Source organism: Aedes aegypti, chromosome 2, assembly GCF_002204515.2.
Source record: "Aedes aegypti strain LVP_AGWG chromosome 2, AaegL5.0 Primary Assembly, whole genome shotgun sequence".
Lineage (NCBI taxonomy): Eukaryota > Metazoa > Arthropoda > Insecta > Diptera > Culicidae > Aedes > Aedes aegypti.
In genome coordinates, this window is record NC_035108.1 from 71,491,096 (window position 1) to 71,518,418 (window position 27,323).

The window sequence follows — 27,323 nt, forward strand, 5'->3', positions numbered from 1 at the left end:
TGTGCGGCTGATTCTTCTAAAGTCTATGCGAATTAAGGTCAATTTACTCCAGAGCGTTGGTACTGGTTGGAAGTTTTTATTTATGTTTTATCTGAGCAGAGCTAGCAGGACTCAGCGCGACTAACCAGAACGACGGGCACTGAAGACGGCCTTACAGTTTGATTATTATTTTTTGTCTTTATTTGAGTGGCTTTTCGCTCTTGGTGAGCTCGTCACTCTTATAGTTGAGATCGAAATCCGCGTATCTGATGAAATAAACAAATTCTAGTGAAAATAAATGATATAGTACTAAATTTGGTTTTCATTTACTTAGATATAGGTTTCACACTTAACATGGGCAATTTGAATAGTTTCAGAAGAATTATGATATGTTGGACAAAAATATGCCTTTTACAGGTTTACATTTTTTCTTGTCCATAAATGTAACAACAAATACAATAAGATGATTCGATCGAAAATTAGGTAAAAATTTGATAGATCAATGATTTTCAAATATTTTGCTAAGGTTCCTTGAATTTGCTCCTGAAATTCAATAAAAAAATGGTTTTCAGACTTATTGGTATGAAGTTTGACTTAACTTATGTCGTCAGTAGCATTGTTTTGCCCTTTGATCACACTCAAATATTTTTTCCAGTTATGCTGTCGAATTGCTCATTAGAAATGGATCAATTTCAGTTGCACATGGCGGATGTTTTGGTCATCTATGTGGCCATCAGCCAAACGGCAAAGCTCTTCTGCTTATTGGGTCAAAAGAGCATCGGTCCCATGATAAAAGCAGCATCTACCACCATCCATCGCCTCCGGCTGTCACGCCAAAAGACAGATGTAGCTATCGGTTTCAATTAATCACCGTAAGCGTTTGCTCCTCGGATGTGTTTTCAATTTCCCTCAAACCGATCGTGTCCCGATTTCGTTTCTATCCTTCCGATTCTATGACAACTGACAAGTGGACAGTGCTTTGCGAAGATAATCCTCTGTGGAGGCAATTGTTCCACTAAGCCACAGTCCAGTTGAAATTAAAATTTTTCAAGTGAACTCTCCTTGGAGCACGTTTGTTTCCTGCAACTGTTCGGGACATTTCGAAATGACATAGTTGTCGGGTTGAAGGCCACATGTTGAGCAATGCGTTATGGGGGACATCCATTCAGAGGGAGGACAGACGGAGGATTTAGTGTCTTTGGACGTGCACTTAAAGTGGGTGCAAATTGAAAACTAGGCCGAACCCCAACGGATCGGATACATTGCACACAGTGGTTCCACTTGTTCTACGAAGCGGTCATATAATCATTTTATACAATACCTGATGGAAAACAATATAAGAAGTCACTAAATTAATTATTATTTGACTATTATTACGTAACGCTTTAATTTAAAATTTGGGACAAATGTTCTTTACAAATACAGCCACAACTCGATATTAAGAAGGCCATTGAGTTGGGGAGGTACAACAATAATACATAATTTTTCGAATTCTTCAATTTTCTTTTGTTTTCGAAACCAATGAACACAATGCGGAAATCATGTGATTATTCTATATATTTATATACAGGAAAATTTAATTCATCATTCACGACTTTTAAAAGATTATCTACATCGTCTTCAGCAAATGTTGCACAGACTGAATAATTACTAGCATTTGACAACGGACAATACGAAACGACTAGTAATTTTCTGCTTTAAGATTTCATTTAATCGAAGAAATGGTTTGGATGTGGAAAAATAAGATAACATATTTTTTTGACTTTTGGCCTATGGGTGGTGTCACTGTGCAGTCTCCGTTAGTAAAACCCTCCATGTGGGTTCTATCTAGATTACACCAAACAAAGTCATTTCGAAATGCCTGAATGTGTGTATGTGAATCGCCACAATCGTGTAGACGGAAACAGCACAATCAGCTACTAGCACGTCTTCGGTAATAAATTTACCCAACGACGAAAGGTACGGTGAGGGTTTGTATTTGTGGAAGTAAAGCCAATTCTATTGAGGATAGCAACAAGAAGTTAACAGAAACGACCCTCACCTGTAAGCATAAGAGCTACCGACTCTAAAGTGATTTGAGATTGCAACCAACTATAACTGCCCCAATAGGCGGCGAAGGCGATGGGATTCCAGTTGCAATATATCACTCCCTCACAAGCAATCGCTGTGCTGCACCGTGGTCTAGATTTGAAATTTCATGGCAACAGAGGCAGGTTAGTTGATGGGGCTGAATTTGTTTCTCAGCTATGTGTTCTTATGAGCACTTCCACAGTTATTAATTGAGAGATTTCTTTGCCAAAGTTGTCATTTTCACATTCGTATATCATGTGGCAGGTACAATGATACTCAATGGCCAGGGAAGTCAAAGAAATTTGCATTACGAATAGATCCTGGACCGACCGGGAATCGAACCCAGACACCTTCAGCATGGCTTTGCTTTGTAGCCGTGGACTCCAACCACTCGACTAAGAAAGGTCTCCACAAAAAGTGCTAGGGAACATTTTATTTTTTTATTATTGCTTTATTATAGAAACTTTCAGCCCTGAGCTGGTTCGTCTCTTACAGTTAGGGAACATGATTTAGGATTAAGGCTTTTAATTTAGGCATAGTCACCATGTTTCAGTTTTCATAGAACAAGATTCTAACTAAATTGTTATTTTACATAAACTTTGAGGCTCTCGAACTTAGGCAAAGGGAATCTTGTCTTATTTTCAGTGACTTTAGTAAAGATTTTGTCAACAGTCGAGTTTTGAGGTTTTTGGACATGTGCAGATATTTAGCTTCCCAACATTAGATGCACATTTTCTGTTTAAAATTCTTGAATGTATTTTTAACTATCTGATAATGTAGGTAAAAGTTTGACCTTTGATAAACTTTGATTGGAAACTGGGTTTTGCCAGCTTTTTGAAAAACAAAACCACAGTGTGTTGTGCCTCCTCTGTCCAAGGGATATTCAGTCTTGGCCAGGCTCCAGATGCACTACGTGGGCCGTAGCAATCTTCTCCGGGAAGTGCCGCTTGCCACAATCAAGGCACTATTCTGCTGGCCGTCAACACCGGAACAAAGCCATTAGCGAAGAGGGTGATGATAGGTGAACCGGATAGTCCCTACCGGGGTGTGGGTTGTTGAAAGGACATGTGAGCTACTACCTATGGGAATTATCTTGGATCACGGTCTAATTGAATAGGGATATGGGAAAATAATTGTTTCTCACTCAAAAATTGAGACTAACAACTTTCTTTTGTTTATCTAATTCAATTACAAACAACATGTAATGCCTAACCATTATAATTAACATAGTCTTACACTACTTCAATATGTGAAGCATGCTTTTTTTTTAATTATTATCAATTAACTTTGACATATTCTCCTATGTTTCAATTTTTGATATTCTGGGCAATTCCTTAGTACTATACCTTGAAGGCAAATTTAGAATTTCCCGAGAAAAAAAAATGAATGCTCTGTAGAATCTTCTTTCTGGTATCACAACAGCTTGGCTATTACAAGTTGCTGGTATTGAGTAAAAAGATTGTTCTTCAAGACGAAGTTTTTTGTGTACCTAATCCCCTACAGATGACATGAAATCTTTTATGTATGACAGTGAAAAAGGCTGTGTCAGTAAGCATAGCATAGCATAGATTGGCTGTACATGTCAGTGGTTGCTGCTCCGTGATTGATCGGAACTGGTAAGAATTGTGGTTCGATCCAAATGAATGAGACTTTCTGTTTATTCTCGAAGTGCACATTTTAGCAAATCTCATATTATTAATCAATAACGGCGCTGGCCAAGTCCTCATAGTCAGTTGGGATGGGAAAGAAATGTTAATGTGTAATGATTGTTTCTTCTAGAGATCGAGAACATCTCTGCATCTCCCCCATCAACATGACAAGGGTTGTAGCATGGTCACTTTATTGTAAATATTATTTTAAGATTCATTCAATATAAACATAGAAGTACATAAATTGTTATATAATTATAAGGTTTTTTTTCATGTTCTTCAATGTTAATTTATTATTCGTGTTAATTTATTTTTCATTTAATATTATTTCATTGTCAAAATTAACAAATTCAATAAAACAGTTCAAAATGAAATGCACCTTTCCAAAACCGCATATAAAACTTGCATACAAGTCACCTTCTACCAGTACTATATCAAATAAATTTCCCTGTCGCCTTACACACTACACCACGATACACGAATAAGCCTAAGGTTCAAAGTTCAAGCCCGAACGTTTACGATCGTAATAAATAGATCGGAGTCCAAAAATAGACGGAATGATACAGGTCATTCAGATGGAATGGTAGCGAAAGAGATAGCGCTTCAATCGGTTCTCATTCGTAGTTGATGAGTATCGTCGTTTGAAAAGGTCGTAAAATAACTTCGGTAATTTTACGTATTTCCGTCCACGAAGATCTTATCTTAAGACTTTCAGAATTTCTACTCGTGCATTTTGACCTGGACCGTGGAAGAGGCGGGAGCGCGTGAATAATTTTTAGTATCGCGGTGTGTTTAAATTGTATAGTAAAGTTTGTTAGCCAAAGTTCAAAGGTTACGTGCGGTCAAGCTCGTTTGTGTTTGCGTTTGTGAATAAGAAAAGCCGCTCGACGGCTTTTTATCCAGGATCTGAGTCTAGCGATCAACGGCCCAAGCTCGGCACACCGTCTCTACTCACTAAACGCTGCTCTCGACCCCACGCTTCAGCCTTCAAAAGTCCCGTTTTGAGGGGAAAGCCGGAACGGTTTGTTCCCGTTCCGACAGAGCGGCCACCACCATTTCTATTACCTCGTGGACAGGCTCCGTGTGAAGCCCCCAACGATCCCCACCGTCGTCAACTGCGTCATCCGTCACCGACGCATGTGATTTCCGGCGTGCGACATTTCATCAAGAGGAAATCCAATAGCCGCAGTTCGTTGCCGTATTTGGAGTGGTAGCCGCAATACCACCACCATCGATATGCTAAATCCGGAATCCTGCTTTGCCGTCGCATTCTTCGTCCGGCACTTCTGCTTTGCCGGCGGCCTTCATCGCAGCTTCTAAAAGGGTCCGTGAGTAAATACCGAAGATAAACTAACCATGCGCATGCGTTAAAATTCCACACAACTAACCGAGCTCGGAAAGAAGAAGATGATCGATAAATGTCGATAGAATCAGATTAGGAAAGCTAGGAAGTAGAAGAAAGGAACATGTCATGAATGAAAACCTAGGTTATCAAATTTGAATAAATTTCTAAATGTTTTTGCTGTTCTCAATCAAATTATGTATTTTTGTAATATGTTAGTGCTTTCCCTGTAACAGTTTTTTTGGTCTTCGAGATTTCTCACGTTTCGCGTCGTTCTACCTGTTTCTATTTCTGTTTTTTGTACGCCAGGATAGACTATTTGGGAAATCAGTATCTCCACTCACGTGTCTGAAGCGGACAGGGAAATTTGAATTAGTGAGTTCTTACAGTGATGATACTCGTGAGTGGTGTCTTTTTGTGTCGGTAGAACGACGGTCAGCATCAACTATTTTTTGAGAATCGCTTAAGGCGACCTCTATAACTGAGAAATCTCGATCCACTATACCTTTTGAGTTTTATGTATCGTTTCCTAAATTGCTATTTGAACTCTTATAAAACAAACTCGCCCTGAGGTTGGGTTTTTTGGCCGGGCAAACATAACAGACGGTCCTCTTCTGAGGTGGCGCTAAAGCCGTCTGTTTTTTGAGCCAGGGAACGATACAGGAGACCGAAAACCTTTAGCCGTATGTTACGTGCTACAGGGTGTTGATAAGTGAGGAAGGAAAAGATCTAGGAGTCAACTATGGTCGATGATGCTAATCATGGATAAAGAAGAAAAATACTTGAAGGAATTTTGGCTTGCAGTCTTTAATCCTTAATTAAAACAGTGTTTTTCTACTGTCCGACGTTTCGGCAACTGTATTTTGCCTTCTTCAATGGGAAAACTGAAAATTTGTTGTTACATAATAGATAGTTTACATAGTTCTTGTCTTGTGCTGTACTTACTAGTAATCTGTTTATCGTCAATAATGTCTGTCTTAACATATGTCCGTCAATCTGTCGTATTCGTATCACTGTTTTGTTAAGGAATGGTTTAAAATATGAATATAATATAACAAAATAATTATTGTACTAACGTGTCATTGAATAAATTTCACTAATTTTGGTCTATCACTGTTGGTTCTAGGTGCACTCTGTTCTGTTTACTGAGGGGTTTTGTTAGTTTGCCTATGTCTATTTTTGTGTTGTGACTGTGTATGTATTTTATTTATAATTTCGGTGTAATTTGTGTTGAGTCCTTCTGTATCTGTTCGTTTGTTTACATTTGTTTCTTCGTTGTGTATCCAGATCATCTCTAAGAATGGTAATGTACTTTTCTTGTGTGTTTCGTCTATTATTGTTGGATTGGTGAGATCAAATCTATGTTCATAGTCAATACAATGAGCGATGAGGGCTGTTTTCTCCCTGAGAGCGGTCACTGTTTCATCTGCGTATGAGTGTCCAGTTGTGAGTAGTCTCTCAAGTTTGTTTTGGTCACTTTGATGACCACACATTCTTGTTTTCAGGAGATTACTCGTCATTCCTGTGTAGGTGCCATCGCAGTCTTTGCACTGCAGACGGTATACTACGTTGTGTCGGTGGTTCATTGGCAAGGGATCTTTGATGCGTGTGTACAGGTTACTGTTTCTTGCTGTTACGGATATGTCGGGGTAGTTCTTTTTTATTAGTTTGATGATTCTGGGTGTTAGTGTTGCGATGTACGGTAATGATCTGTATACGGTTTCAATGTTGCTGTATTCCGTAGAGGTGACGGTATCATTTCGCTGGGTGCTGTTTGCTCGGGCTAGACATCTGTTGATTAGGCTTGTGGGGTAATCGTTCATCAGTAGGTTTGTTTTTACTATTTCTTGTTTTTCAACGTCGGTCAGGTTGGTGGACAGTGAGTAGACACGATGGATGAAGTTGTGTACTACGTTGAGCTTTTGGTTCATGGGATGCATCGAGTGGAAATTTAGCATCCGGCCGGAGGCAATTGGTTTGATATACCATTGAGTTTTTATCGTGTTGTCGGGTTGTCGGAGGATAGTCAAGTCGAGATAGGGGATCTTGCCATCAGACTCTTCTTCGTATGTGAACTGTATACTGTTGTGGTATGAGTTGAAAACTTGTAGTACTTCATGTAGTCGGTCAGCTTGTACGATGAGGAAGAGGTCATCTACACAGTACCAAAAAATAATGTGATTTACGTCTTTTGGGATGCACATAAAAGAAGCGAGCCGAATGACGTGAATTTGTGTTCAATTTCCAATACGTTAGTGTCTGATTCGTGAAATGTCGATCACAGTACCGTCATATTCGTGTCCTTTAACATGTAAAATTACATTTTTTGTTCAATACGTCTTCAAGGACACGTTTTTGTGTCGTTCCATCACTTACATCAAGTGTCATTCAGTCATAACCAGAATTACGTCCAGAGTAATTTTCATTATTTTTAAGAGTGTACATACTTCTTCAGGACTTTGATGTACTTTCCTATTTTAAGCATGACATTCGTGATGAGTGTTCCCATGACCAAGTCAGCTAATACAGGGGATAAAGGATTCCCCATGGTAGCTCCAGAGATTTGTTCGTAGTACTTGTTTCGAAAAACGAAGTAGCTAGATGACATGCAGAATTCCACTACTTCTAAGAACAGATCCAAACATATCGAAGTATTGGGTTGGATTCTGTCCCAGTTGTTTATGATATCACGTCTTACTAGTTCCCGTGGAATGTTAGTGAAGAGTGATACCACATCAAAAGACACCATTACAAAACCAGGGGGAATTTCTATCGTGTTGATGTACGTACAGAAACTATTAGAGTCTTTTACGTTGTGTTCGGCATCTATGGCTGATTGTAGTATGGAACATACGTACTTAGATAGGTGGTAACTAGGGCTTGTCATTCCAGGGACAACGGGTCGGAGTAGGAGGTTGGGTTTATGTGCCTTAGGCTGTCCGTAGATGCGTGGACAGGTGGCGGTGGTGGTTTTGAGGGTAGCGGCAGTACGGTAGTCGATCAGCTGGAGGTCTTGTAGACGTTTTACAATTATGTTGTTGGTGGTTTGGTGTACGGATGTGGGGTCTCTTTTTAGCGGTTTGTATGTGTTGGTATCACAGAGTAGTGATTCCATTTTTTGCTTCGTAGTCTTGTAACTTCATAATTACAGTACGGTTGCCTTTATCAGCTGGTAGTACGCAAATTTCTGGATGTTATTCTGGAATTATTGTCCGGAAAACAACAAGTCATCCAAAGAACTGACCAAAACACGCACAACTCGTTCTTGTTTACCCAAGAAATCGCATATCACCGAATATTCAACCAGAAAGTATGCCAAACGTCCCGAAAACTTCGCAACCTACGGAAACAAGTCGGAATCAGAAACACCCCGCAAACACCGTCCAGTAATCCACAAGCCATCTTCAACGCGACTGAAATCAGCATACCGAATGATGTAAAGATGATTCTCAGCCTGAGTCCTAAATTTGCTTTGCCATACAAGTCGTTTACAGACACTCCCATGTACCACCTAATGGCTGAAACAGAGTCCATACTAAAGCTACATCCAGATAAAAGAGTACAAGATAGAACCCTCTGCATGATAACCAACGCCATCCACAACTACATCAATCGATGCATGACAGACATTATTGACGATAAACAGATTACTAGTAAGTACAGCACAAGACAAGAACTATGTAAACTATCTATTATGTAACAACAAATTTTCAGTTTTCCCATTGAAGAAGGCAAAATACAGTTGCCGAAACGTCGGACAGTAGAAAAACACTGTTTTAATTAAGGATTAAAGACTGCAAGCCAAAATTCCTTCAATTATCAAGTTCCAGTCGATCCTTCACTAATATTGAAGAAAAATACGCCACTTAAAACTCCCGTCCCGAAAACAAACTGTCTTGCTTGAACTTTCCGAAACATTCAAGCCTGTGTCATCCAAAATCAAAGATTTTTTACATCCCCAAGGTAACTCAGGTAAGTCAGATGAGCGGTTCCACAGAAAATGACGACTTTTTTTCCCAAATTTCATTTTTATATTTTTTGATTTGGATGAAATTTTGCACATGCTTTCTTTAGGCCCAAAAATGCCTTTTTGCATCATCGGTTCGCCATTTTGACTCTAGCCTTACTTTTGAGAAGGGCCTAAGAAAAAAATCCATAATAATTTTCAAAAAATTTTAACTTAGAAACGGTTTGTCCGATCAGTTTGGTGTCTTCCGCAAAGTTTTAGGTTATTGTTGGGACTATCTGAAAAAAAAAATAAACACTGTAAAAAAAATATGTTGTAATTTTTTTAATTTTTTTATATGTTAAAGTAGTCAAAAAATGAAGTAGTTTGCACAGTGGGTCAAGATGGAGAAATCGTGGACAAAAAAGTTATGATTTTTATTTAAAAAAGTGAATTTCTGAAAATGGTCATAATAAACTTTTTAAATGTTTTTCAACTCGATTTTATGAAAGTACGCAAAATTTACAACAAATAGGGTCCACGTGAAAATCAGGCCAACTTTTACCGTTTTTTTTACAGCGATTTTAATACAAAATTATGATATAATTTTCAATTTTCGGTCATTTTCGAATGCTTTTCGAGGCTCATAAGCCTAGAAATTTGTTCATTGCCTGAAAGAGCAGATAATTTTTGACTAAAATGTTGAAAAATATTGATTTGGTAATTTTTCATGGTATGAGGCGAAATAAAAAATGTGCCCTGTAACAATGATTTATTTATTTTTTAACACAACTTCAACATTCCACATTGTGATATTTTGATATGTAATTATCAAGAAAATATGGAACAAAATATTAAAAGTTAAAAAATAACAAAATAACGAATATATATAAAGCAATCAATACGTGAAATGCATTTATATCGATTTAAGATAATGAAATATTTCCATTCGAAAACAAAAACTTTATGAGAAGAGGAGTAACGTGCTCAGTTGTCTCACACAAATATACCTGATGTTTTCTTAAAGTACAGCACGTTGGTATATTTTTGTGGTCGGACAGAAACGTACCTAATAGTTGATTCAAGTACCCATGTTGGTATAAAAAAGAGCTGATGCAGCAAAGACACCAAGTGATAAACAAGCATGTGATAATCAAATGAAAAGTAAAAGATAGTTTAGAACAATGAAGTATAAAATGAACACCATCAACAAAGGTTGTGTAAATATGTTTTCAAAAAAGTGTTCAAAAAGTTACCGAAATCTCACGAAAAGTAATATTGCCAAATTAATTGAACTAGGATTTGCAGATGAAAATCAGCTTAATAAACAATTTAAAATTTGCGATTCGTGTCGATGCTATTTGTTTATTTAATTGAAAAAGAGCAGTCTACATTTTTGAAAAAAAAAAAAAAAAAAATAACTTGCGGGAAAGAGAATTTGTAGCTATATGTGATTTTTCAGAAAATTACACTTTTGTACTTCAGGATGAAGTTCAAAGTCATCACTGGAATGCGCAGCAAGCAACTATTCATCCATTTGCGATTTATTTTGAGGAAAATGGCATGCTTTGTAGTAATTTCCGAAGATTTGCGGCATGATTCTAATCCGTTAACTTATTTATCTCAAAAATGATTAATTTTATACGCCAAGAAAAGCACTTAAATTTGAACAAAATTTATGTCATGTCCGATGGAGCTGCATCACAATATAAAAATAGAAAGAACTTTTCTAGTCTTTGCAAATTTAAGAAATACTATGATATAGATGTTGAATGGCATTTTTTCGCAACATCGCATGGCAAAGGGCCCTGCGATGCATTAGGGGGAACAATAAAACGCATGGCTACAAGGGCTAGTCTAGCTATAGAACGTGAACATCCCATCAATGTTGCCAAGGAATAATTTGATTGGGCTCAAAAGCGAAAGGAGGAGCAACTAACACAAATTTTCTTTTCTTATGCAACTACAACAGAGTATGAACATATCAAGGAGCAGCTTAATGAACAAATTCGAAAGCAATAACTATTCAGGGAACACAACAATACATTTATTCCAGTTTCCGTAGATAAAATAGAAGTTAGGCAATTTTCAAACTGTAATGATAGTAAAAAATTTGTAAACATTATGAAAAAGTAAGAAATCTGTATCAAAATAGGACGCTCCATCATATACAATGAAATAAAATGCTTTCATATAAAATATTATTTATTTTATGAACTCGAAAAACACCCGAAAACAACCAAAAGTTGTGAATTTTCAGTAAATTTAATTTTAAAATCGCTGTACCTCGGAAACGGTAGCAATTAGCAAAATTTTGTCTCAAACCTTTTTTGTTGCAAATTTTGCGTACTTTCATAAAATCGGGTCGAAAAGCATTCAAACAGTTTTTTGTCCATGATTTCTCCATCTTGACCCACTGTGCAAAAGACTTTTGTCTACTTTAAAATATAAACAAATAAAAAAATCAAAAACGATTTTGGAAAAAATGGATTTTGAAGCTTTATTTTCGAAAAAAATACAACATTTTTTTTACACTTCTCTTTTTTATTTTCGACTTTTTGCAGTCAGCTATTTTTACTTTTAGGGTAAAGGTATTCAATATCGGCAGATAGAGATATGTTTGCCAAATTAAGTGTAATTGTGGTAACATTGTGCTAAAAGATTATGTAGCCGGCGGGACTTGAACCCACAATTTCCATTCTGTACACGGACGCATTACCAATTATACTACAGCTACGCTACGGTAAACTGAAGTATTTGGCTAATGACCTTTGTAGCATCCCCAAGCCCCACAATCCTACTAGTCCAATATACCACACTTATCCTTCACCATATCTCTATCTGCCGGCATTGAATACAGTCGGTGTGAGAAAACGCAACACTATTGTACCTACATCCCCATATGATCGCACGGGTTGTCGATTCGGCTGAAGAATAGGTGCGTGGCTGCTGCCGTACATTTTTTTACATTGTATATTTTTTCCAGATAGCTCCAACAATAACCTAAAACTTTGCGGAAGACACCAAACCGATCAGACAAACAGTTTCTGAGTTTTAATTTTTTGAAAATTGTTAAGGCTTTTTTTTAGGCCCTTCTCAAAAGTAACGCTAGGGTAAAAATGGCGAACTGATGATGCAAATAGGCATTTTTGGGTATAAAGAAAACATATGCCAAATTTAAGCCAAATCAAAAAATACAAAAGTAAACCGACATTCGAATTCAAATGGAACCGCTTTAATGTTACCAGACGAACAAGAAATTATTGCCGTGTTTGAGTAAACTGTGGAAATATGAGACAATGAGTCAAAAAGGTGAAGCAACTCATCCAGAGTTATGAGTTATGAGAAATTGAGTTTTTCACAACACTGGCTACGTCACTGCATCATATAAATAAAACAATGATTAAAAGATATTTTCAAGTACTTTTATCGCAGATTTAAATTTTCTTTTAGTGATTCGATTTTCCGGAAGATTCGATTATCCAGAGTGAAAAAAAAATCGATACTTCGGATAATCGAGTCCGACCTATGAATATATTAATTTCCAAATATTTTGTGAAAAGTCCGTAGCATTCACAAACTGCCTATAGATTTTTTGAACTTCCCTTATTATACCAATGGTTTGACTTCGGTTAGTATAATTTCCCGAAGGTCCTTAGAAAAATATACGACTGTGTGGATTTTATTGCGTATCAATCTGCACCTTTATGCGACTTAATTTATGACAACAAAGTTTATTTGACAGCTGCTACGGATCAAACCGACTTGCCTTGTACGAGTATACGAGACGGAACGAAATGGACAAATGAATTCACAAACAAGTGTTTCGTGCGAGGAAACTCATCGATCTAACGATTCCATCCACCATGTTGTTCGCAAGTGATACAATTTGTATGAATCAGCGACGTTGTACGTCAAATGTTATGCGACTTCAGGTTGTCTAGGCATTAGAGGAAATCGTGGAGGCAAGTCTCCAGTATTACATCAAGAATTCATCACATAACTTCTAGAAAGAGGTCATTATAATTCTCTCCAAATTTGTTGAAGTAGGTTCATTAGTTAACTGCAAAAAAGGGAGTGTAAAGTTATGTTTTTTTCATTAAAACCTTTGTAGTTAGCGTAGTTCTCAAAAATTGTGTAAACCATGAAAAAAAAAAACATCACAAGAACCATGAAACGGATATTTATGGGAGAATCACTGAACATTTGTGTATAGAATTGCATGTTTAGAATTTTTCATATTAGTCATTTATTTCCATGATACATACTCATCCATACTCTTCAAAAAGTGATTGACATTGAAAAAAATAAATTTTAAATATATATTCGAATATTTCTATTCATTTTCACACTGTACCATTTGACCGAATTTTTCTTTTTTCTATGTTGTCTATACACTCACGGTTCTGAATCAATTTCTATGTCAGTTCTCCAACAGCCTCAATTTGATTGATTTGATTTTTTGAAGCCATAAGCTTCCACCAACAATTCCGAAATAATATTAAAAAATTTACTTATCGCAGGCCTTAAATAAATATTGTGCTACAAAACATCAATGATTCAGAAAGTATTTCATAAGTTTAATAATGTTCCTGCAACTAAATAGACCACGTTTTGGAGGACGGCCGGCATTTTTTGGGTGTCATCGATGTGAGAACCTTCAGAGGTCCAAATATCGACTCTGATCCAGGGCAGGCAATCGTCAGATTCGTCACAGTGCGATGACGAAATAAAAAAAGACTCATCCAGTATAATAACTCTGACAGGTCGTCATCTCGTCATCGACGAAAGAATGCACGACGAACGTCAATCCAAAATCGTCAACGAACAACGGCGAATGCCATCCCAGAATTGCTTGTATTGGCAATTTAATCCGTACTTCTCAAGCTACAATAATAGCTCTGTTGGTAAGCGCGTGACGTTGACGATTCAAAGATTGTTTGTTCAATTCCGGATACGTTTTGTTGTTTTGTTTTTGTTTTATTTTTTTCAAAAAAGGCTCATAATCTATCGACGCCACGGTTCATATTTTTAGTCGGCTCAGAGCTCCCGAACGAAGATTCGACCATAACGAAGGAGGCTTATTTGTTCGTCATGAAGCCGAGCCTTTGTGGCGGACCACTGCAACAAATCGCTGGTTGAGTGACGATGACGATTCTTTTTTTAGTTTCGTCGACGACTTTTTCCATTTGACGGTGACGATTGCCTGCCCTGCTCTGATCACTATCTCTTTGTCAGTAAGATTTGCGCACGGTTGTCTACCGTGACGAACACAAAAGCACAGCGACCGTTGCGTTTCAATATTCAGCAATTATCAACAGACGGTGTTACAGTTGAATACCGTCGGAAGCGTGATGAGCGGATAGGGGGAACCAGCGTAGACGACAACCTCAACAATCTGTGGAAGTCTATCCACAGAGCGGTGAGCACAGCAGCGCGAGAGGTAATAGGTACAACTCAGAAACGACCTAGGAACGGTTGGTTTGATGAGGAGTACCAAAAAGTGACAGATGAGAAGAAGGTTGCTAGAAGCCGGATGTTAGTGTCTGGTACCTGGCAATTAGAGAGCGGTAGAAGGAAGCGAGAGCAGTAGAGAAAAGAATCGACCACAGAAAGAAAAAGCAGTATGAAGAAGATATCATTACTGAGGCGCAGAACAGCATGGAACAAAACGATATGCGGAGATTTTACGGAACTGTCAATGGCGTGTGGAGAAAAACAGCGCCGTCTCTCGTCATGTGCAATGACCGTGAAGGTAACTTACTGACAAACAAAACAATGGTGGCTGCCAGGTTGAAAGAGTACTTTGAGAATTTGCTGAGTGGAGAAAACATCAGCGACTCTTAGAACAGATTAACCATCGGCGACGAAGAACAAGCTGTGGTGGACGATCAAGGAGTTGAAGAACTGTAAGGCTGCTGGGAAAGATAAGCTCCCGGCCGAACTTGTCAAGCACGGTTGTGAGCAGCTATACTGCAGAAATACTGCACCGTACTCTGATAAGGATATGGGAGGAAGAAAAACTGCCTGCTAGCTGGTTGGAGAGCCTCATCTGCCTTCTGTATAAGAAGGGACACAGACTGGAGTGCGCCAATTACCGAGGAATAACGCTTCTCAATTCGGCGTACAAAATAATGTCACGTATTCTGTTCAACAGGTTGAGGCCGCATGAGAAGTCCTTCCTCGGCGAATACCATGCTGGTTTTCGTGAGGGCCGATCAGCAATGGATCAAATGTTTACTTTGCGATAAATCCTTGATAAGTTCCGAGGATACAACTTGCACCATCACCATCTGTATATTGATTTCAAGGCGGCGTACGATTCAGTGAAGATAAATGAATTATGGCAGTTAGTGGTAGAACATGGTTTTCCGACGAAACCGATTAGACTGATTCGTGCAACGGTAGATGGGCATTATTTTTCACAATTTTACATCTCAATTTGTCCAAATTGATTTTTGTGTGTACGACCTTCTGAATTTATTTGATTTATTAATGAGAAAAAATGTTGAAACTAAACCACTTTTTTCAATTTTTACTCTACATGAACCACTATTCCCACTATTTCGTTGATTGTTTTGTCGAATGTTTTGTTGTGAAGCCAAGAATTGATATACTTCAGATAATTCGCAGAACGCAGCGGGAGAGGAAAAATCACGTCTCATTACCTCATTACCGCGTGAATCTGAAGTATTTCCGTCGTTTATTTAGGTCTCGTTTCTTCATCAGCCAGGAATAAGACAAGGCTTTTTTGCTTTAGCTTTGGCAAGTACGGGGGTATTTCCGGAAGAAAAATTGCATGTCATTTCAGTGTGCCGGCCGGCATGTTGAATCAAACTAATAAAGGACCATTCATTTACGGTTAAATTCTGTTGCTACATTGATGATGAAACATAAACGTTTTTTTCGTAATTTCATTTGTAAAGATATTCTAAACTAGATAAAAGCTTGATGCATGCCATCCTTTAGATCCTTGCTACGAAGACAACAAATAGTTTGTCCTGTAAAACGCTGTGATCATCATTAATTGCTTGTCGGAGAAATTTCCGACTGGTCAACCCATCCGTCAACGTGACTGCACCGAAAGCTGTAAAATGTGTAATTTCACCCAACACTCGAAAACTCATCAATTCTGAGCAACAATGGTAATTACTCTCGGGCAAAAAGAGTGCATTTTTGGCCCGGGATGCGCTTTCCACGTGCAATGGATCACAACCATAAGTGGTACTTTCTCCGTTGTGTCCTGTCGTGAACCGTTCCGTCCCCGGCTCCGGAAGGGATTCGCATTATCATTAAGCTTATCAACCCTGTAATCATCCTGTGCATTGGAGATTTAAGAGTGAAACTTATTTCAAAACGGTTTCATCGCTTGCCTACATGGGTAGGTACCGTAATCCGGGGCCGAATTGATCACTGGAGTGGATTTGATCAAGTCGAAATCAATTAGTAAATCATTTCAAGGATACTGAAAGTTCCGTAAGCATTAGAGACGTGCCATGTTTTTTAAGGTTATATATTTTAAATATATTATGCATAAAAATATTCACTTATTTTTTTTAAGTTCTGACAAGTTATTGAACAGTTGAGATTATTTTTGACAAAACTTGAATTTTTATGAACACCTCAAGAAAAAAAATGTAAAATAGAGCAATTTACTATCAGTTTACGGTACTGAGCTTGGGTACTAAACGTAGCCAAAATTCATGGATCAAACGTAAGTGAAGGTACAACGAATGAGATTGGCTCAAAAGATGGTGTGTAACCTCGTGACCCACAAATACGAGTGCTACATGGGCATGGTTATTTCATTTGAGGATTGAAGGATAACAGCGAATTGGATAAGAGCAATTCGAAGGTCAGGGTTCATTCGTACGCAGCAGGGGTGTGTTGGATGTGAGAGGTCTTTTCAGCAGGGTCGCCGAATGGTACTTTCCAACTTTTAATCACAAAAACTAGGACGGGGTGCAGCCACTTGGAGGGAATACATCTCGGTGCAGCTATTTCAGAGAAGCATCTTCCTTTCGGTTGGGTTTGTGGTTTGCTATCTCCGGTTCGACAGTAACGTCCGGGTGAACCACTAGGCACGTTCAAAGCAGAATTAGGACTTTTATGTTTGATCAATTCCACGCGAAATATGTAGATAAGTTTAGCAGTGAGCATACATGAAGAAACTACATTTAAAAGAACTTGTGAAAAAAAAAAATTCGTGTGCGTTCAGCAAACTTACCGAACACATCGATAAAGTTTTAATTTTAAGCAAATGTAAAAACTGGTGATTGTTTCACATGGATTATCAAGCAGTAGAACTGCCTGCATTCATCTCATTGACGCAGAGTTCACATTTGCTGTACGCTTGGCTTGGTTTACGGTCTTGTGATACGTATCATCACAACCAGACAGACAGACAGACAGAGAGTTGAACGTTACATGCTGGGTTGGGTAGCAAACCAACGAAAGACAAACTAACGAGATATTGTTTTTCCTGGGCTGTAATGGGAAATGGAAATTAAATGGCGAATACGGTGAACCGTCCAAAAACTTTCTGGTGGCGCTGGAATTGTGACGGTTTCGGAACCGTAGATGTATCTGTGTGGGAACCAACGGCAGCAGACCCAAACAGGAAAACTCCGTACGAAAAACACAGTTTCAGATGAAATTTGTGAATATGAACGCTAATTATCGGATGTAGATTGTAAATGCACGGGTTTTAATTAAAAAATGCAACGTACTTTTGGCACAACGCAACATGAACTTTTCCTCACAAAAATAGATGTACTACAAAAGCAGCAGAATTTCTGTCAGAGTTGTGTATTTCACATTTGATTACAAAATGATTTGTTGATAAAGTTTGAAACCATCTGGTTTACAAATTCAGTTATTCTGATACATTTACAGTACGAACATAATTTTGAACATTAGAACATAGTTCTTCTCTCTTAATACGACTGGTGACACCTGTGTGGCGATGTCTACTCCCAAAGTAGACCACGAGCCGGTTGATCACATTCCTCAGATGTGATACATGTTAGGACTTTCACAGATTCATTATCTCGTTGTAGTAGAAAATCTGGTGGCGATTATCCAGCGTAACGAGTTCTAGAAATAAAAGATCCAATATCCAACGCTTGTCAACGGACGGGATACCCGAGCAGAAGAAAATAACTACTGAAAATTGAGGTATGCCATAGCAGTTATTTTTCAATACTTACAATCTAAATGAGGTATGAATGAGCCCTGCATAAGAGGTAAAATACCTCAAATAATACCTTCTGCATATTCTACAAATACCAAGCTGATAATTAGATCAGGTATTGTAATACCTAAATCATTCATGATGGATTTTCATATAAAAGTGATATTTTTCAATAGTAGTTCAATACCTCCAGCAGGCCTCATTAGCTATCGAATACCAAAAATAAGTGTTTTTAAATGTTTTGAACATTTATTTTCAAATACCATTATAATACCAAAATGAGGTATTGACAACTGAATAATACTTACAAGGGAAGGTCACGATGGTGTTACACGGGGTTTTCAACCGGACTATTTTTGTTAGATTCTACATGTCAAAATATGAAAAACCCCAAAGCCTTTCGGGTGATGGACCAGTGGTGTAGCCAGGAGGGGCTCTGAAAGGGGCAATTTTGTACGAATATTATATTATTAAGCTAATTGGCAATTTGACAAAAATATTTTTTTAGTATCTATTGTGATGGCAGAGAACAAAATTGACATTAATGTATGTTTAAAATGTATTTTCCATGCCATTGGCGTAACTAACATGGACTATGGACACCAAAACAAATTTGGTATTATTAGAATAGTATACAAATACTAAACCCATCCCGATTGCGCCTATGGCATGGAAAATACATTTCAAACATACATTAATGTCAATTCTGTTCTCTGCCATCACAATAGATACTAAAAAAATATTTTTGTCAAATTTACAATAAGCTTAATAATATAATATACGTACAAAATTGCCCCTTTCAGAGCCCCTCCTGGCTACACCACTGGTCCATCACCCGAAAGGCTTTGGGGTTTTTCTTATTTCGGCATGTAGAATCTAACAAAAATAGTCCGGTTGAAAACCCCGTGTAACACCATCGTGACCTTCCCTTGTTAGTTATGGTATGATACCAAAATATGGTATGCATAAGTTATTGCGAGTTATTCTTTACTCCTCGGGTAGCTACATAGTAGTGACGCGAGATGTCATTAGTACTGGTCAACGACGAAAACAAAGAATACGCACTGTAAGGTCAAAGTACCCTTTAAAGGGTAAAAAAGTACCCTCTTTGAGAGAAACTAGTTTAACTCATAAAAAGAGTAAAGGGCCTGTACTCATTAAAGAGTAAACCGCCTGTACGTCAAATCAACGAGTGAAATTTACCCATTATCTCAAAGGAATTCAAGATGGAAAGTGGGTAAAATATACTCTATTTCTGCTTTTGAGAGATATAATCATGATTTTGAAGCAATTTATGAAAATGCGCAATAGAAATAATAAACATTTGGTTATCATATAGTTTATTGGAACTTAATTAAATTTATAAATACAAATATCATGCTGGTTGGCACATTTCACATACTAAGATCAAAGTTCGAAGCACTTCTTGCAGCATTGGTATGCCAGTTTTTGCCAAACAATTACTTCATTCCGCGACGGTATTTTTATGTAGCTTATTCGTTCTGCAAAACAAAATCGTTCCTTTAGTTTGTTATATAATAGATAGTATTATTTACCATTGAACTTACGAATATTTAGATATTTGTTCCCTTGGCTTTGGTAGAGAGAACGGACAAAAGAACAGCGTCCGACAGAAACCTTCAAGACATTTTTCACCCATTAAAGAGTAAACCATCGAAACTGATAAATGGATAAAATGTACCCTCTCCAAAATTTGAAACTACCCCTTTTTTTGACAGCTTCATATATCAGAAAATAATGGGTATTTTTTACTCCTTAAAGGGTACTGCCGGGTTTACAGTGCGAAACGACTGGTACAATGAAGAGTGACAGACGTGAAGAACAAATCGTACACGCTAAGACGGAAGTACCCATTAATGGGTAAAATAATACCCATTTCCAAGAAAAGTGGTTTAACTCATTAAAAGAGTAAAGTCGATTTACTCATTAAAGAGTATTCGCCTTGAACTTCAAATAATGGGTATTTTTTACTCTTGGTCTTCACAATGAACATGGGTAATAAAACCTCATTTTGTAAAGGAATATTGCCGTAGATTAAGGTTAGGGATCTAGAAAAAAAAGTTACGAATATATATTGAAATACCATTAAAAAACTTCGTAAATGTAACGCGCTGTATTTACCATTCATATTAATTATTTTATTCTACAATGTTTTGAAATTTTATTATTCGTTTATGATCGCAATATCCTTGGAGTCGGCCCAAACCGATTGGGTGAATTGGAACAGATGTCAAAGTGTCTGCAAAAATAAGAGAAATATGCAAAATTCTTCATTTTTGAGGTCATTCCAGATATAATCGCCGAAATTACTTACGTGTTTGAAAAGCATCGTACGAAACTGGTCAGTTGATTTGGTTGAAATATCGCATCATTTACACTGTTCACGCATAACGTGAATTTTGAGCCAGTCTAACTGCTCGAAAACCAAAGATAGAGTCAGCCTTTTCTTTCGCCTAGATTAGTAGCAGTCCGTCGCAGCATCCGATGATGCTGCCGATAGTGATCTGCATATAGGTAGATTTTTGCGAATTATCTGTCCACTCATCTTCCTGCTTTACGAGATAAAGCCGAAGGATGGACCAGAAAATCTCTCAGTTATCACCCAAACGTGGAATAAACTACTTCACATCACGCCGAATATCGTTGTCTTATAATCGACGGAGTAATAAAAGTTGTGTCGTTCTAACTCCAATCAAGAACACTGATTCCCTAGTTCGAAGTTCCCTGATCGCGGTAACATAAAAATCTGGTCCTTCGAACCGGATCAAGGACAGTCGGGAACAGTGTTTGCGATTCGCGTTCGGTTCGGAGTGATTTTTGTGAAAAAAGTGCAAGTGAACATTAGTGACTGGAACCCTTTAGTGTCACGAAAGATAGTGACGAAGAAAGCGTGATCACGATCACGAATAAAAGTGGATCCAGAAAAGAAACGAAACTGAACTGTGAGCTGTGATTCGTTGCAAACGTGCAATTCAGCGATAATTAGCACAAAAAGTGATAGTGAAACCACCTCGGACCCACGCTAGACCACGTTGGATTCTGGCGTCATCGAGAAGCATCGGTCTATTGTGCTATTCATCACTCTCCCCCATTGTCGTCGGTGGCGTGGCTTGGATGTCGAAACGTGGTGTGGCTTCGGTTCTTTCTCTACCCCAACGGAGACTGTAAGTACACTTGCATGCGCATATGACCCGAGTGGCAAGATATACCAAAAGTAAGACCAGTGTGCTGGCTTACTAAATTTTTCGCAATTTTGCATGACTCGAGTGGTTTCGGATGTGAGCAATTTTTGGGATTTTGGGTAGTGATTGGTACTGTGGAAGGTACGTGTGGAAAACGTGGTTCATCGAATGTTATAGTGCAGTTGGGCGGGAAAGATGGCTACTGAACTCAAAAGGCTTATCAAGCAGGAGCGATTTTGCGTAGATTCTCTCATCAATCTAGAGAAGAACGTACGAAAATTTGATGATTCAGATCAGGATATGCTTGAAGGTTGGCAAGAATATTTGGAGGAAATTTACGGCGAATTTAAACGGGTCAGGTTAGAGTTGGAGTTGTCGGATGAATTTCGCAATGCACTAGAGCAGTCTATGAAGGAGGAGGAAGGTTCGTCTGATAATTTGGACCTGACAATTAAGGCCACACGTGCTGAAGTCGAGCTCACGTATTTGAAGATCAAGGGGTTTATAAAATCTAAATTACAAAAACCAAGTACATCAACCGTTCTTGCTGCCCAACCAGTTCCATTACCAATGAATACTATTCAGTCTCGAGTGAAACTTCCGGAAATTAAACTTCCGCATTTCGATGGATCCATTCGGGACTGGCCAACGTTCCGAGATACATTTCGTTCGCTTATTGATTCCACTCCACAGCTCAGCAATGTGGACAAATTTTCGTACTTAGTCTCGTCCCTTTCGAAAGAAGCCAAACGTGTGATCGAAGTTATTGAGGTTACTTCGGCAAATTATTCGGTAGCGTGGGAATTACTTGAAAAGAGGTACGAGAACAAATACCTCATTGTTAAAGCGTATATTGAAGCGCTTTTTAGGGTCGAGTCGATGAAGAAGGAGTGTCCTGACTCACTCAATAAGCTCATCGACGAATACGAACGTAACCTTCGAATGCTCGAGAAGGTTGGTGAGCACCCAGAGAACTGGAGCACTCTTCTTGTATTCATGCTCAGTTCTAGACTCGATCCAGCTACCATGCGTCATTGGGAAACCCACCGTAGGTCAACCAATGTTCCTACGTACAAGGAGTTGATAGAATTCTTGCGAAGTCACAGCCTCATCCTGCAGTCAGTGGCAGCCCCCAAATATCAACCATCTGATCCTCCCCGGACAACTCCCTCTGCTCGTAACGCCCCCATCAAACTAACCTCGGCTAATTCTGCCATATCGCCACCGCAGAAATCGTGCGCTTTCTGTAAGCAATCCCCTCATTCACCCTTCCATTGCGAAGTATTTCGGAAGATGACCGCTAGCGAGCGGTTCGACGCCACAAAGAAGAATTCGTTATGCATCAACTGCCTCTCACCTTCTCATCAAATGAAGAACTGTTCGAGTGGAGCCTGTCGAGTGTGCAACCAAAAACATCATACGATGCTGCATCAAAGACCCAACCAGTCTAATCAAACTAGCCCTCCTACCCAAACCCAACCATCGAAACCGTCGTCGTCGTCTAGTTCGCAGTCATCCTTTTCGCCGTCCGCTCCAACAAACCACTCGCAGTCCTATCATGCAAGCAAGCCCTCAACATCCTCCAATGAAAACCAAGCGCCCACAATATCTGCCCTTTCGACTCACCACGTCTCATCGTCGCCATCAAAGCAGCATCATCGAGTTCAATCGACAGTGCTGCTCTCTACAGCCCTGGTTAAGGTATTCGATCCTGAGGGACAGTCTCTGTGGGCTAGAGCTCTACTGGATTCGGGGTCTCAGCTGAACTTCGTATCGGAGCAACTTGTGCAGAAACTGAAGCTGAAACGATCCAAGGATTACCTTCCGATCAGCGGTGTCGGATTATCATCAACCTCTTCCAAATATTCCGTCGTCGCTCGTATCCAGTCTCACCACGCAGATTTCGAAACCAGTTGGAGATTCCATGTTCTTCCCAAGATTACTATGGAACTACCAACGCAAGCGGTGGATGTTTCCAGCCTTCAATTACCCTCCGACCTGGTCCTAGCTGATCCTTCGTTTGGCGAACCGGGTCCAATCGACTTAATATTCGGCGCTGAGAACTTCTACGACTTGTTGCGCGAAGGCCATTTCAAGGCCGGTCCCTATCAGCCCAACCTACAAAATACGGCGTTAGGATGGGTGGTGTCAGGGAAGGTTGAGTCAGCAATCCTAGAGTCGTCAGTCGTTAACGTCGCATATGCTACTCCAACCATCGAAGAACAACTGGCTCGATTTTGGGAGATTGAGTCTTGTCAGAATAGCAGCACTTTGTCACTGGAAGAAACAGCCTGTGAGGAGCATTTTTCAAAAACGACCATCCGAGATCCAACCGGACGGTTTGTCGTTACACTGCCAAAAAGAGAGTCAGCATTCGCCAAACTTGGTAGTTCAAAGGTCGTCGCCAATCGTCGGTTCCTTTCCCTGGAACGCCGCCTCAACGCCGATCTTCAGTTGAAACAGGCATATACAGCATTCATCAACGAGTATGCGGAGCTCGGGCACATGAAGCTCGTGGACAATCCTGAAACACACTCACCCACCTACTTCCTTCCACATCATTGTGTAGTTCGACCAGCCAGCATCACCACTAAATTGCGAGTGGTCTTCGACGCATCTTGCGCAACCGACACAGGAGTGTCATTGAATGATGCTCTCATGATCGGTCCACAAGTGCAGGATGATCTTGTCGCAATCATTTTGCGATTCCGTCTTCCTCAGTTTGCCATCATCTCTGACATCGAGAAGATGTATAGGCAAATCTGGATGGATCCAGTCGATCAAAGGCTTCAACTTATTCTTTGGAGAGATTCGCCGTCAGAACCAATCAGAACGTACCAACTCACAACCGTGACGTATGGTACATCTTCTGCTCCGTACCTCGCTACGAAATGCCTCCAAACTCTCGCGAACATTGGATTGGAAAGCCATCCTGCAGCTGCCGCTGTTGTGGGCAAGGATTTTTATATGGATGACTTGCTCACCGGTGCCGACAGTGTCGAAGAAGGTCAGGAACTTGTTCTACAGCTACTCCAGCTGATGAATTCTGCTGGATTACAACTGCGGAAGTGGGCCTCCAATAGCCCACAAATCCTTCAAGCCGTTCCTGAACACTTAAGGGATGAACGTACTCTTCTCGATCTCGAAGCTACCTCTCCGGTCAAAACTCTCGGTCTACAATGGAATACTCGCACTGACGAATTCTGTTTCGAGGTACTGAAACACAGCGACGCTCATCCTGTCACAAAGCGAATTGTCCTTTCGGATATCGCACGGCTGTTCGACCCCCTGGGACTTGTCGGCCCAGTGGTGGTACAGGCTAAGCTGTTCATGCAAGAATTGTGGAGAGAAAGGAAAGCGTGGGACGATGAACTCAGTAATTCTGCTCAACAACGCTGGGTAGAGTTCCGTGAAAATCTTCGAGACATCGCAAGCTTAAGCGTACCGCGTTGGGTCTTCGCTACACCAAGTATTGCGGCGGTTGAAATTCATGGATTTTGCGATGCGTCAACTCTTGCCTATGGTGCCTGCATCTACGTCAGGACAGTTGCGTCTAATGGCGACATCTCTGCTAATCTTCTCACTGCAAAATCCAAGGTGGCCCCTCTTGGAAATTCGAAAAGAAACCCAACAATCAGTCTGCCGCGCTTAAGCCACCTCTTCGAAAAGGTCGAATCCAGTACAAATATCCAAGCCAGGAGTTTCTTTTGGACGGACTCGACTATAGTCTATCATTGGCTATCTTCTAATCCTTCTCGTTGGAAAACGTTTGTGGCCTACCGGGTCTCCGAGATCCAACGAATCACTGCTAAAGGAATCTGGGCACATGTGCCTGGGCTGGAAAACCCTGCGGACGTCATCTCCAGAGGAATGCCTCCAAGCGAACTGAAGGAATTCACTCCTTGGTGGAATGGTCCAGACTGGCTTCGACAACCTTCCCGCTTTTGGCCGTCGTTGTCTGCTCCCGTCCAAGACGAGTATCCGCCGGATCAGCTTGAAGAACGCATCGTAGCGCTACCTGTTCAAGTGTGCCCGCCAAACGAGCTGTTTTCGTTATTTTCGTCGTTCACGAAGTTAGTACGAATGGTAGCTCTAGTTCGAAGATTCCACTACAACTCCAACCCGCAAAATCGGAATGCGAAACGCACGGGTTTCTTGTCGACTGTCGAACTAGATCAAAGTACCGAACAATTGGTGAAGATCGCCCAGGAGGAACGGTTTTCACAGGATATCGCGGAAGTGATTCGCGATGGGCAAGTTAAAAAGAACTCCCGACTGAAGGCACTTCTTCCTCGATTGGTAAACGGCATATTGCGTGTCGGTGGCCGGCTGAGGAACGCTCCAGTTACGTACAACCAACGCCATCCAATGATACTTCCGGATAGACATCCGCTGACAGAAATGATTCTGAGGTTCTACCACCTCAACAACCTCCACGCTGGACCACAGTTAATAACAGCCGCAGTTCGGGAGCGATTCTGGCCACTTCGTATCCGCGACCAAGCACGACAAGTGGTGCATTCGTGCCTAAGATGTTTCCGCTGCAAACCTGAAGTTATGGAACAGCTAATGGGAGAATTGCCATCAGAAAGGGTTACTCCTACGCTACCATTTCTCCGCTCCGGAGTTGACTACTGTGGGCCTTTTTTCTACCGTACCAGCAGAAAAGGAGTTCCGATAAGGTGCTACGTCGCCATCTTCATATGTATGGTGACGAAGGCAGTCCACGTCGAATGTGTAGCCGATTTGTCTACTAGTGCGTTTATTGCCGCCCTTCGGCGGTTCGTTGCCCGGCGGGGTAAGCCACAACTAATTGAGTGCGATAATGCACTGAACTTCAGAGGAGCTAAGCGCGAGCTGGATGAACTCATCCGTCTTTTCGGATCTCAACAACATCAACATCTAGTAACCACCAGCTACGCTGAAGACGGTATCACGTTCAAGTTTATACCACCGAGATCTCCGAATTTCGGCGGCCTCTGGGAGGCTGCCGTCAAGTCTCTCAAGAAGCATCTCCGCTGCACTCTTTTGAACACTATCCTATCTTTGGATGAATTCCAAACCCTCCTCACTCAAATTGAAGCCTGTCTCAATTCTCGTCCGCTAACCCAGCTAACTGCAGATCCCAATGACCTAGAGGTGCTCACACCAGGGCACTTTTTGGTCCATCGGCCACTCATCACGATGCCTGAGCCAAGCCTGGCTGATGTACCGATGAACAGGCTCGACAGGTATCAGCAGACCCAAGAGTACGTCCGTCGGATTTGGAGGCAGTGGCAGTCCGATTACCTATCTGGTTTGCAACCGCGAACACGTTGGACTCGCCAGCGCGACAACGTCAATGTGGGTATGATGGTCTTGCTGAAGGACGACAACCTTCCACCCCTCAAGTGGAGACTAGGACGAGTGACGCAGGTGTTCAGAGGAGACGACAACTACGTGCGAGTCGTGACGGTCCGGACACAAGACGGCGAATTCCGGCGTGCGATCACGAAGATTTGCGTCTTACCCATTCAGCAACCCGGCGGTGACCCAATCGCTGACGAACCTGAAGGGAATTAGTATACTTCCAACAATCGCAGTGTTTACCACTGCGCAACGCCGGGGGGTCGAAAGACCTCCCATCCATGTAAGTCTATGTTTTATATTGATTTTCAAAAAGCTAATGGAATGTTTCATCCTCCATAATTTCCCGACGACGACGTCTGCTGCTGCTGCCGCGAGTTCTTGATTCTATGCTTACCAATGATCTAATGTTGTACTCAAACGCATCCACTATTGGTCGGAGAGACTAGTGGTTCTGCAACAGGGGAAGCTATGATCAAAGGAAGCAAGATCAACTCGGGCTTGGATTCCGCTCTAAACTGAAGGATGTCACGTTATCTACACCCGCAATCGCACTCGCCCTTGGAGGAAGGTCGTTCAACAACGCACAAGTACG

At 40.3% G+C, this 27,323-nt stretch overlaps 1 protein-coding gene and 1 long non-coding RNA gene across 2 annotated transcripts in view; one reads left to right on the top strand and one right to left on the bottom strand.

Moving 5' to 3' along the window:
• Window positions 1–27,323, bottom strand: part of LOC5565665 (tensin-3) — a 210,529-nt gene that overhangs the window by 61,726 nt on the left and 121,480 nt on the right. The gene's annotated exons all lie outside the window — the stretch shown is intronic.
• On the top strand, window positions 8,184–8,809 carry LOC110675639. Its single transcript, XR_002499671.1, has 2 exons — window positions 8,184–8,693; window positions 8,755–8,809. It is a non-coding gene; the product is annotated as an uncharacterized LOC110675639 (long non-coding RNA).